Source organism: Triturus cristatus, chromosome 5_2, assembly GCF_964204655.1.
Source record: "Triturus cristatus chromosome 5_2, aTriCri1.1, whole genome shotgun sequence".
NCBI classification, from domain to species: Eukaryota; Metazoa; Chordata; class Amphibia; order Caudata; family Salamandridae; genus Triturus; species Triturus cristatus.
In genome coordinates this window covers 603,245,571-603,257,897 of record NC_140588.1, presented here as the reverse complement: position 1 = coordinate 603,257,897, position 12,327 = coordinate 603,245,571, and positions in this window count along the sequence as shown.

The window sequence follows — 12,327 nt, the reverse complement described above, 5'->3', positions numbered from 1 at the left end:
TCACTCTGCTGCACTGTGGTGCTGCTGCCGCTTCCTCATGATTTTCATCAATCTCCTTGCTGGCCCTCTGCTGTTCTTCTCCTGATGCACTGTTGCTGCGCCCACTCGGCTTGTGTCACTAGATATTTTTATCATCCAAGTTATCATGCAAAGTTTAAGCCTTGATTTGTGCATTCTTTTCCCAGTACAAAGATTGTCAATGCTATGATGCCCATTTCCTTCTTCCTTCTCATTGGTGAAATCATCCTTTTATCCAAATATATTTATTGAAACCTTCAGCACCTGCCTATCTAGACTTCCAGTTCCACTGCCTCTCATGCTCCATGGACATTGAGTGGGAGTATGAGCTCAAGCCCATCATTGCATCATAGGCTCTAGGCTTGTGTGGCCCTAGCTGCAGCATCTCATTGATTGGAAGCAAACTGTTCATGCAAATAGGTCTTGCAAATGTGCTGTCATCTACGACACCCAGAGAAATCGGGGCCCTATCTGTGGAGGTGTACTGTCAGGATCAATACCAGTAATTAGAGGTATGCTGCTAATGCATGCTCCGTCTCTGTACCAACATGATGATGAATGGCCAACGATGAACAGGGGAAGAGGAGTTGCTTTGGCAACACTATGATGGATGGAGACTGTAGATGATGCAGAGACAGTGGAGAGGCCCTCTTAGGGGGCATCCACTGACTACAAGTACATCATAAAACTATAATCCTTTACGTTTTCTTTCACCAGAAGGTGGCGGCTGCATTCTGGTTAGCTACATTCTACAAGATGCTAACATGGTTCCATTTTTTCACAAAAGTTAGTTCAGTGTCTGGGCAGGTCTGCCAGTACTAAAGACATCTTTACAGTCATTCCAGTGCTGTATGTTCAGATGGTATTGTTAAGCCAGTGCCATATTTTCTCCAACCTGCCCCTTTTCCATAGTTCCCATGAATCAAGTACTTATTGCCAGTAAACTGTCTAAGCAGTAATATGTCAGCTAAAAGATTAAAGATTAAAGATCCTTGCTCAAATAATATAACATCATCTAACTACTTAATTATAGATAGTACTGTTGGCATGTAATGTTGAATTGCCCAAGCACCTTAAAAGTGCCAATAGTTATTGGGAGTGTCGTTAAAGTATTGCTTAGGATGTGTTTGGTTATCATGCTGGTACTTTGCCTTGAGAAAGTGAAAGATGTTGTAAAACACATCTTAGAGAGGGCACTTGATCAGACTGGAGCTTAACATCGAATAATGTAGTGAATATGTATATTAATAGTTTTGATTTAGATTAGATTCAAAGTTTTTAAAGCGCCTGGTTACTCCTATGGAGTGTCCCTGTGTTAAGAATTCTCCCTCCTCGTCAGTATGCAGAAAATACACCACCAGCCACAGCACCGTTAAGTGGTCAAGGATTACCTGAAAAAACAAGTTTTAAGCTTCCTTTGGAACAGCACTTCTGAGGGCAGCGGGTTCCACATTGTTGCTGCAAGAAAATCAAACGATCTTCCTCCCAACCACGCTCTTTGACCCTTGTGATGATCAACATTGCCAGTCAGTCAATTAGTCTTTATTCGATAATTTACAACCATAAAAGACACAATACAAACATAAAGGTGTCATAAAATATCATAAAAGCCATAGCACCCTAAAAACTTACATTCCTTAGAAAATTTAATATCAATTATATCGAACTTCCTACCATCATTGACTGGTTAAAATATATAAATACATGTAAATACATTCATAAAACTAATTCCTACACAATTTGACCAAGAAATGCCTGATTACCAATAAAATAGTCAGTTGGTATGTACAAATACCGAGCCAGCCTCCAAAATTTTCCTTCTCAGTGCCCAAAACCAGCTAAGAAATTTCGCCATCGTGATCACAATATCTGGGCTTGTATTTGATACCAAGATATGCAGAGCTGTCATACACGATCTGGTACCTAGATTGGAACCCAGTGGCTTAAGCCACCTTCGGCGGGGGTCATTATAGGCTGGGCACACAAACAGTACATGGGTTATCGACTCAACCTGGGATGGACACGACGGGCAATTGGTATCATGTACCTTATTCCACTTTGCAGTAAATGATCTTATGGGGAGAGAGCCCACTCTGAATTGGTGATATAGTTTCCTATCACCAGGTTTTGTAATCAGATTCCAGTAAGCTTCTGCTTCCATTGCTGGTTTATGCTCCAGAAAGATACCTGTGAGCGAACTACTGCTCACCCCTGACAGTGTCCTTTTAGTAATCATAGCCCAGTAGAGTTCTTTATACTCATTTTTATTGGGAAATAGGTTCCCTATAGGATCTTCCCACAAATGGCGAAGCCCCATGTCTAACAAATTACCTTTGATCTTCTGGAGCCATTTAATTTTAGAGGACAGATCGGCATTTCTAATATGCATTAGTGCATTGGCATAAGACGTCAATTCAGGGGTAGTCCAGAGTCTCCTCCAGTAGGCTAGGGGTCTGAATCCCGCAGCCTCATCGAAGGAGATACATCCCAAATCAGACAACAAGGCCTTGATAGGGGTTGATTGGTTGAGGGCAGTCAATGTTCTCAGAAACTTATTTTGTGCAGTAACTAGGGGTGATACATTTTCAAACCCCCAAAGATCTGCACCATATATTATGGAAGCTCTAATTTTCCCATTATAAATCGATAAAGCGGGCCCTACCGTTTTAGTATTTGAAAGTCGATGTTCTTTAAGTAGGGCACCTGCTAACTGGTTGTGCCTGAGAACTAAAACATCTAGCTGGGTTGTCAGTTCATCTTCCTACCCATTGTCACTCCCAAATAGATGAAGGTATCAGTTTGTTCCAAAGGTGCTTTATTCATTTCAACTCTCCCTTTAATAAGTTTATGTTTATGCAGCACCATGAACTTGGTTTTAACAACGTTTACTATGAGTTCTTGGTCTTTGCAAAACTCTATAAATCTATCAAGGGCACGTTGCAGACTGCATTGTGTTTTAGATAAAATTAAAGTGTCGTCTGCAAACATTAAGAGCGGAACCCTTGAGCCGGCAAGAGTTGGAGCATCTGTTGGAAAAATAGTATAATACGAAATAACCTTGTTTATAAACAAGGAGAATAGGGTAGGAGCAAGAACACACCCTTGCCGCACTCCCTTACTAACTGGGAAACGGTCTGTTAATTCACCCTGCTGTCCCCACCTAACCAGAGCATAATTAGCCTCATGCAGTTTAATGATAAAACTTAGAATTTCTAGGGGCATCCCGGCCTCCTTTAGTGTATCCCATAGCTTATGGCGAGGGACTAAGTCGAACGCTGATTTTTAATCGACAAAGGCTGCATATAGGGTTCCCCCAGCTAGGGTCACTGTGCTCCAATATGTCATCACAAATCTAAAAACTTAGTCGATGGTACTGACATGGGGTCGAAAACCCGCTTGGTAGGTAGATAAAACATTCTTGTCTAATATCCATTCATTTACTCTACCTAGCACAAGTCTGGCAACTATTTTCTGTAAGGTATCAATTAGGCTTATCGGCCTATAGTTGCCAGGTCTGGCGCGGTCACCCTTTTTGTATATGGGAATAATTTCGGGCCCACGCCAAGTATCTGGAATCGGCGCACCTCTAGCAATAGCATTTATGATGATACAAATATATTCAGTCCAGTTTTTACTGTCTTTTTTGTAGATATCGGCCGGGATACAATCCGGGCCAGGTGCCTTCCCTGCTGGAACCCCATCCAGGACCCTTTCTATCTCCCCCTTGTCAAAAATTAAAACAACATCAGAATTCACCACAGGGTAGTCAGTAACGGTGATCGGCGAGGACGCAAATTGAGCTTGATAGTATTCCACCCAGAGTTCGGGAGGTACATTATTCGTTGGTGTGGGCCCTATCACGCCACTTCCCCATTTAACTAATTGCCAAAATTTTGACCAATTCTTCCTATTACTAGCATTAGTTAGGCTCACCCATCTGTCCTCATCAAAATCCTTCATCGCCTTTATTTGTGCCTTTTTATAATTTACCCTTGCTAATTTGACCTCTTGATCAACATTTCAGTACCCGAAGACCTAAGACTCCTATAAGGCCGACAAGATTTATTCAAAGGAAACACATAGCTAGGGCCGTTCTCGTTTAAAATTCTATGGCAGAAGCATAGGGCTTTAAAAGTCACTCTGTCCTGTACCGGGAGCTAGTATAGTTCTACAAGAGCTGCCCCTAAAGGGGAGCGTCTCAGAATGTTAAGTAACATACGGGCCGCGGTGTTCTGTACTCTCTGCAACATTCTCACACTACCTTTAGTTGCTCCAAGATATAGAACATTGCAATGATCCACGCGGCAAACAATCACCACCTGGATGATAGGTTTTTTTTGCTGTCTGTGTTAGCAAATCTTAGATTTTACGCAGCATCTTCAAAATGCCAAGGCAAGTGCCGGCCAGGGCTGAAATTTTTAAATCAAAAGACAGTGTAGTATCAAACCACACCCCTAGGTTTTTATCTTAGGTTCAGGGACAGGGGTCAGCCCAAATTCAGGAGGCCACCAAGCATGGGACCAGATAGAAGGTTGTTTGTCTACTACCAAAATGTCGGTCTTTCCTGCATTTAATTGCAAACAATTGAAATGATACTTGATGTATTTGAGATCAAGTGAAAACAAATTATTCATTCTGAACTATGGAGATATTGAAATATTAGAATTAAACCTGATTTGTATTTTTAATTAATTTTAGCTAAAATTATTTATTAAAGTGAGTCTATTATCTCTTGTAACGTGATGAACGAAAAATGGTGAACCGCTACATATCTTTGAGAAGTACGATTGAACTGGCACCAAATTTGTTGGTTGTGCCATTAGTTGGTGCACCAGTCCTGGACTTAAAAGAGTATTAACCACAGTTTTTGCTTATTGAAAAATACATGTTTGTGAATGACTGGAAGCTAGGCATGATTTCAGACTGGCTATGACTGAGTGCTAGTTAGCTACACCAAGCTGGTCATCCAGGTGAAGGTTTTTACCTCGAGACCTAGTCACTTTCTTGGAGCTCAAAGTCTTCCAGTGGGGCAAGGTTCAAAGCTTAAGCTAGCAAGGGTCACTCAAAATTCTTTTTGTTGTTACCAAGCTCCTTCTGAAGCCATTGATTTGGATCGCAAAAGTTTTAGGTGAGAAAAAGATGGATTGCTTAGCCATTACATCGCTGCTGGCATAAATTCTCTGCCTTGCCATGGAAGAAGGTTTTACCTTTGGAATTGGTAACTTTTTGCTTCTCACTCCCACCAGTGGGACAACGCTAGAAGCAACAGCACATTACCTTTCCAGCTCAGCAAAAAGCTCTGGGCATTACGAGCCTCGTGTTCTTGCTCACTTGGGGTGCACCGTCATGAGTAAAACTTCAGCATTTTGTGAAGAGGGAGAAAATTAATAAGTTCCTGTTTTTATCAACTGTTATGTTTTTTGTCACTTTTGTAGTTCCCATGTTCCCAAGGCTGGGATCTAGGCACCATGTCTCTCTCCAGCCAGGATCTCTATGTTGCTCAGCCCTTTGTGGCCAGCCTACTCATGTTAAGGTCAGCCACCTGACACTCTTGGAGAGCAGTTACAGTCCCTGGGTGCAAAAATAAATATGAGTCCTGTAGTCATTTTCTTTAATGATTGTTCTAAGGGCTTAGTGGTGAGGTGTCAGTCTTATGCTTTGCATTAGCCAGTAACTAGAGAATGTTATGTTCCCAATTCTGAGTACTTTTTTCCCTGTGTCACCTCCCTTTCCAAAACGGCATCTTTGTTTTTTTGGAAAATTTCCCACAAGCTCTAAAACCAAAACGGCTAACCCCGTTGCCTATTAAAAAGAGCTCTAGCGCTCCACAAAACACTCTCCTGTTTAGATACGGTCTACTTCCTCAATCAGGGCCAACAGTTGGCTTTTGCCCCCGCTTAGCGCCATACATCTGTTTAGCAGCGGCATTACACAGAGGATTCTAAAACCAGCAAAAATAGGGTCCAGGAAAGGGAAACAATCTAAGGTGACTATGCAGAAAGGGCAGCTTTCTTAATGTTTTATTAAGCATTCTGGTATGGGTTTGCTAGAGCAGCACACAGCTTTGTTCCTGTTTTTATGCAAGCTCACTGTCTAAAGCTGATACATATAACTCCGAAGGTCTCTGCATATGTGGGTACAAATCATTAGTTCATGGTTTGCAGACAGCATGATTTGTAACCCATGATCAGGATTGCCTCTATTTTTCCAAGCTTTGCTGTCGGTGTTATGCACTAAAGCCCTGCTAACAACTTTTCCAGATTTTTGAGTGCATATATTGGGATAGCAGAATCCCAGATTCTAGTTAACTTACCCGCACCAAATTCTGTAGATTACATTCAAGTTTTCTGTAGGAATGGGAAATAACCACATGAATTCTGATATATTTGGTCCTTTTCTGTGTGTTTTCCCTGTCTCTAGGAAGAAAACCACTGACTCTTTCCGCATGCTGAGAGTATTTGAAAACTGCGGGAGGCCTGGTGGGAGTCAAGAAGATGGTGGTCAGGGCACAGTGAATGCAGATTGGGGGTGGGGTGGGGAGGAGATTGTCTAATACTACAATTGTTTTGTAGTGGTCGGGGCAACAGGGGCACCTGCACATAGCCACACACCCTTGCAGCGGTTACACCGAGCGGGGATCTGCACCCGTAAACAGGACCTTAATCATGGAGGTGGGAGTGGGGTGTCGGGTGGAGTTAGGGCCCGGCAACTCCGTCTTCTTCCTGTCTGTCCCCCGTAAACTCCATTGCCTGCATGCATGGCTAGGAGGTCAAGTAGCTGTTATTTTTACATAAAAACTCAGCTCGTTTGAAACAATAGTCAACTCGAACTAAAGCATGCATGTTAATAGTGCAACAATGTGCTACAATATGAACCAAACATTTCTATAACGGAAAACTTCTACTTTCCAGAGAGCATGAATGAGAGGGGGGTTTGAACAGGAGGCATTATGATGCTAGAAAGAATCACGCATGTGCCAATGAACTGGCTGTAAATAATTTACAATCTGCCTCTTTTTCTTCAAACAAAAAAATGCATTTCCCAACTTTTTTCACTTTATTATTCCTACAAATACATTGTCAAAGCTATTTTGAACTGACATCAGTTAATCTCTTTTCCAACGATACCCTCAGGGGCATTTTTATCCATGCCGTGCCCCATACATCTCCTTTTCACTGATAGTACTTTAGGGTTGTATATGCACCACACAACCAAGCTGTCCAGGGGTATGTGGAGGGGCCTCCTCCGGTCTTATTAAGGAGCTCTCTCAGAAGAGTACTGTGCTGAGGGGGCCCCCTGGAACTTGGGCCCCCCCACACACCACGTGGGCTGTGGGGGCCTGTGTTACGCCACTGGAATTCTGGAATATGGGAACTGGCATTGGATGGGGACATATGCACTGACACAGAGATACTGAAGCATAGGCAACACCAGTGACTCAGAACTTCAGTCACTGACATGATGGTTGCGGGATAATAACATCTAGATACTGAGGCAAGGGTAGATACTGAGGCAAGGGCACTGAGGAAGCTAGACACTGGCACAAGAGCACTTCCAGCACTCACAGAATGACACAGACACCAAGAGAGAGACATTGACATACAAGACACTTGAACCTTGGCAAGGTTATCATGAGAAACTGATATGGGAAAATGTACACAGGGACACAGATAGGGGGACATTGACTATCACAAAAGACATCTGCACAGGGCCATCATCTAAACAAGCATTTGCAATGCAATAGGTCTCGCATTTCTGCGAGTTTGAGCTATTGGCATTGTAAATGAAAAAAAATGCATTTTATTTATGTTTTGGTTTTCAAAATATAAATAAAAGGCATTGTCATTTATAATGTCAATAGCTGAAACTCGCGTAAATGCGAGACCTATTGCATTGCAAATGCTTGTTTGTTTTGGCCTTATAAGAAGATGCATTGATGCATGTACTTCTTTTTATGTAAATATAGGTTAATAAATGTTCTCCCGTGCAGCATGCCAAAACCATAGCACTTTGGTTTTAAGTTACAATCTGCCTGTACAAAGTTTCTGATCAGGGAGGCATACAGTGGAACAGGACAAACAACATTAAAGTATTATAAAACGTATATTATATCGTGGGGGAGGGGGAATAGTAACACCTCTGACTTATATGTCACATTGGGAGACTACATTTAACTACACTTCGGTGGCTAAGTATTTTTAGTGCAGACCTGCACTGTTTTTACATTTACCCATTCCAGCAAAAACAATATGCCCTGCTACGATACTCAGTATTTGTAGAACACATGTGTGCCATTGGTACGGCTTCATGGAGCTATGGCTTTCTGAAGGATACATTTTTGCTCAGAAATAGTTTATTTTCTTCCTGCACGCTCTCCTTTGGTAGGATTGAATGGGTTACTTTGTGTCCCTGTGTCCACGTTTGCTAATTTTTCTTTTCAAACTTCTTCCGTGGGCCTTTCGTGTCATCCTAAGTGTTGACAATTGACCAATTTAACAATACACACGAGCCTCTACTTCTTATTGTGGCACTCTCACCTGCAGGCCAATCTCACTCTTCCTAAAGGCATACAGCACCTATGGAGAGTTTATGTGGCGATACCGCCAGAGCCCACTTTGGAAGTGGGTAACTAGGTTTGTGTCCCAGCGCCGACTTAACATCCTGTGATTCTGGGCAAACCGCTTAATGTCTCCGTGCCTAAGAATGACCGAGTGTAATGTAACTGGTGCTCATGTAAAGTGCTTTGATGCCATTGGGCCGAGTTCGCACTATATAAAACTGCAAAAAAATAAATAAATACACATGGAATTTTAATGTGGTATCCTAAAGGCATCATGTTGTGGAATGGGTGTCAATTGAGTGGTGTCCCCTTAGTGATATGACAAAAGCACCTGCGGCTCCACGTTCGGGAGCAGGGCGAGCTCCAGGGGCTCCCTCCATGTACTTTGTAGGGGGGAGGGGGGCTCAAGTTTCATTACCACTGTGCCCCCTGTGTCCTGGTTAGCAAGGATTTACCTGAGTTTGCGTGGTCGGTGTAGGGGTAGAGGTCTATGTTCATACTGTTAGTATAGTAAATTGTGGTTGGGTGTAAGTGGACTGTGAGGTGTTCTGCACATTTTAGAAATAGTGGTGATCCATGTGTGTGGTTAAGTTGTGGTGGCAGTGTTTGATATCGTCCTCGGGTGGTATGTGTGAGTGTGACTGTTTTGTGAGATAGGCATAGAGGAGTCTAGAGTATTGTGGAAAAATCCGTTTAGCGGGGTGTGTTAAGGAATCATTTGAATTGGGGCGCATAGTGTTCTGTGAGGGTAAAGAATACGAGAGAAGGATGTGGTGTGTGGAGTGTAAGGTTGGTACTGATGGTCTGTGTAGTGCAACTGTCAATTTCGGAGGGTTTTTGTGTTGTTGTTGATGGCATGATATAGCTTTGTTCAACAGGTGTGGTGGGTTTTCTTGTTTCTATTCTTGATGTAGAAAGTTGTAGCAATATTGCAGCAGATGTATAGCGGAATGGGTGGCATTCTACATGTGATGGTGGAGTGTGAATGGTGAACAGTTGATAAGAGATATTGGCGATGTATGATCGTGATTAGCATGGAGGGCAGTTTTGGCAGGTGATGCAGGACCTGAGGACTACAGACCATTAGTGTGTAGCATGACGTTTATGGAATGCCCAGTGTACCAAGTGGTGGTGACGTAGTTCAGAATTTCATGAACGCTCGAAAATATAGGAATGGTTTAGGCCCGCGGTGGTTTCAGTATAGTTTTGAAAATCAATACAATCAGCAGTCTTGCAAGAGTGACAGATACATTGGACAAACTATATTTTAGTCGCTAGCTTTTAGGATTAATTGGGTCAATCATTTGGAGGAAGGGACCAACACTATTTGGCAGATATGGGGTCAGATTGGGTCCCATTGGAGGCAGATGTGGGCAGTGCTTATGAAAGGAGCAGTTTTACGGCGCCTCGAAGCGCCCTTGCTATTAGTAGGCTGCAATAGGAAATACCCGCAGATGGAAATGCATGTTTAATGAGACCTAAATTATTCTTCAGACCAATAAATGTTGGCGACGGATGTTGGTTGCACCAATTTTTAATGTGCCTGTGTTATGCAAGGGTTATTGCAGGATCCGTAGTCTGGCCCTAACAAGCTAATGCCATTAGGATAAGGGGGTGGGCCCAAGAGGCTGGACGTAAAGCAATCTGCATCCAGTCCTCTGCCGGGCCGTGGCAGACTCCACGGAGCCAGCAATAATGGCATTTCCTAGTCCTGTGTATAGTGACAGTGGTCAGCCAATCAGAGACGTCTTAACAAGCACTGAAGGCATTATGCAACCATGTGCAGCATGACAGTGGTATACCCCAATCAGAGATGGCTCATTCTGTAAAATGAATTGTATATGCTCTCCTGGGTGTGCAATGGCAAAACAAACCGCATAAACTATAAGAGCGTGGCAACAAATGATTGACTGTGTCCCCGTAGAACATCCAGAGGGAATCGTTCAATTATAAACAATTTGCAAAGTATGCGCTGTGTACTGAAATACTTTCCTGCAAGGCCTCTGAGTTACTTTCTGATATGCATGTAGTGCACAGAGAATTACAAATAATATGCGGAAAGAAGCACGTCTTCAGTGCACAGGGAAATGGTCAAATTCAGTAGAGGAGATGTAACATGCATAGCTTTCAATTTCTTTGCATTTATCAGGAGATCCAGAGGCGCGCCTGAGACATCGGGCACCGTTGAATCTGTGCATTTGACACACTTTGCCCAGCCGTTTCAAATTCCAGTTGACCAGTTGCAAATGGTTTCTGCTGGGCCCAGTTGTGTCATGGTGTTTTACAGATTGGACAACAAATGAGCAGCGTGAAAACGGGAGAGGGTAAAATAAAATACTGAATGAAAGCAACGGCGCTACTGAGCATCTGTTACCCGGGCCACCAAAAATGAGCAAGGCAAAAACGGGAAAGGGTAAAATAAAATACCGAATGAAAGCAACAGCGCTACTGAGCATCAGTTACCCGGGCCAACTTGATGCAGGTGTCGTCGACAGGATTTGCTTCTTACGTAATTAAGTAATAAATCACAAAAAATGGGAAATCGGAAACCCACGCCTCACGTTTCCAAAGCTCTATTTTGACCATTTGGGGGTCTTTAATATGTACATCTTTTAGATTCCCAGATAGCAATAAGCTTACAACATCAGACTGTTCACAGTGTGGGAATCTGCAATCCCGAAGTTAGCTTATATTTTCAAAACCACATTCTGCAAATGCACATTTCTCTCACTTTTTCTTCACATACGTGGCAGTAGACAGAATCAGAAGATGTTGAGCTGAGACTCGAACCTCATCCCCCAGTCCCAAAATCGGCATCTCTGACCGTACGGCGAATGAAAAAATAAAAGTGCGCACAGGCCTAATTGAAGGAGACCATTTTATGCCGCCAGCACACGATCCAGTCCGGATGGGCTGGCCGAGAAGGAGACAGGGCGTTCACCAAGAAGCCTTGTTTCCAATTGGAGGCCAGCGTTTAACATAAATAACGACGCCGGCCAATGGGAAGGATGGACGGGGCTTCAGGTCCCCTTCGGAAGTCTCCTCGATGACAATAGATCTCGCAAGACCTAAAAAATATAGGGGAACAGAGCCACTAACACAATGCGCTGACTTTGACTGTGGGACCTTGTCATGTGAAAACAGGTATTGCGACACTGGCATGGAGACGTTTAGACACTAACCCTCACAATTTTACCCTGGACACTGACACATGGACATTGACACTTAACACTGACACATGAACATTGACACAAAGCATTGACAATGGCATACACATTGTTAGACCTGGTACCATTGGCGTGGGTCTCCCTTCCATTTTTCTGATTGCCTCCTCTGTTTTTGATATATTTTGCTGGTTTAAATGCTTTGGGCACTGTGCCACTGCTATTCAGTGCACAGTGCAAGTGCTCCCTATGTTAAATTGATGTAAAGATTAGTGACTCCATGATTGGGTAATTTGGTTTAATTGTCAGACCCTAGTACAGTGCAGCATGTGTGCCCAGGGCTTGTAAATCAAATGCTGCTGGTGGGCCTGCAGCACTGGTTGGGCCACCCACAGAGGCAGCTTGTAAAGTGTGTCTCAGGCCTGCCATTGCAGAGCCTATGTGCAGTCTGGTACTGCCATGCCGACTGACACAGTGAACCCACTTGCCAGTCCCTAAACCTTCCCTCATCTTCATATCAGACACCCCTATGGTAGGCCCAAGGGCAGGGTGCATTGTAAGGATAAGGTAGGACATGCCCTGGTG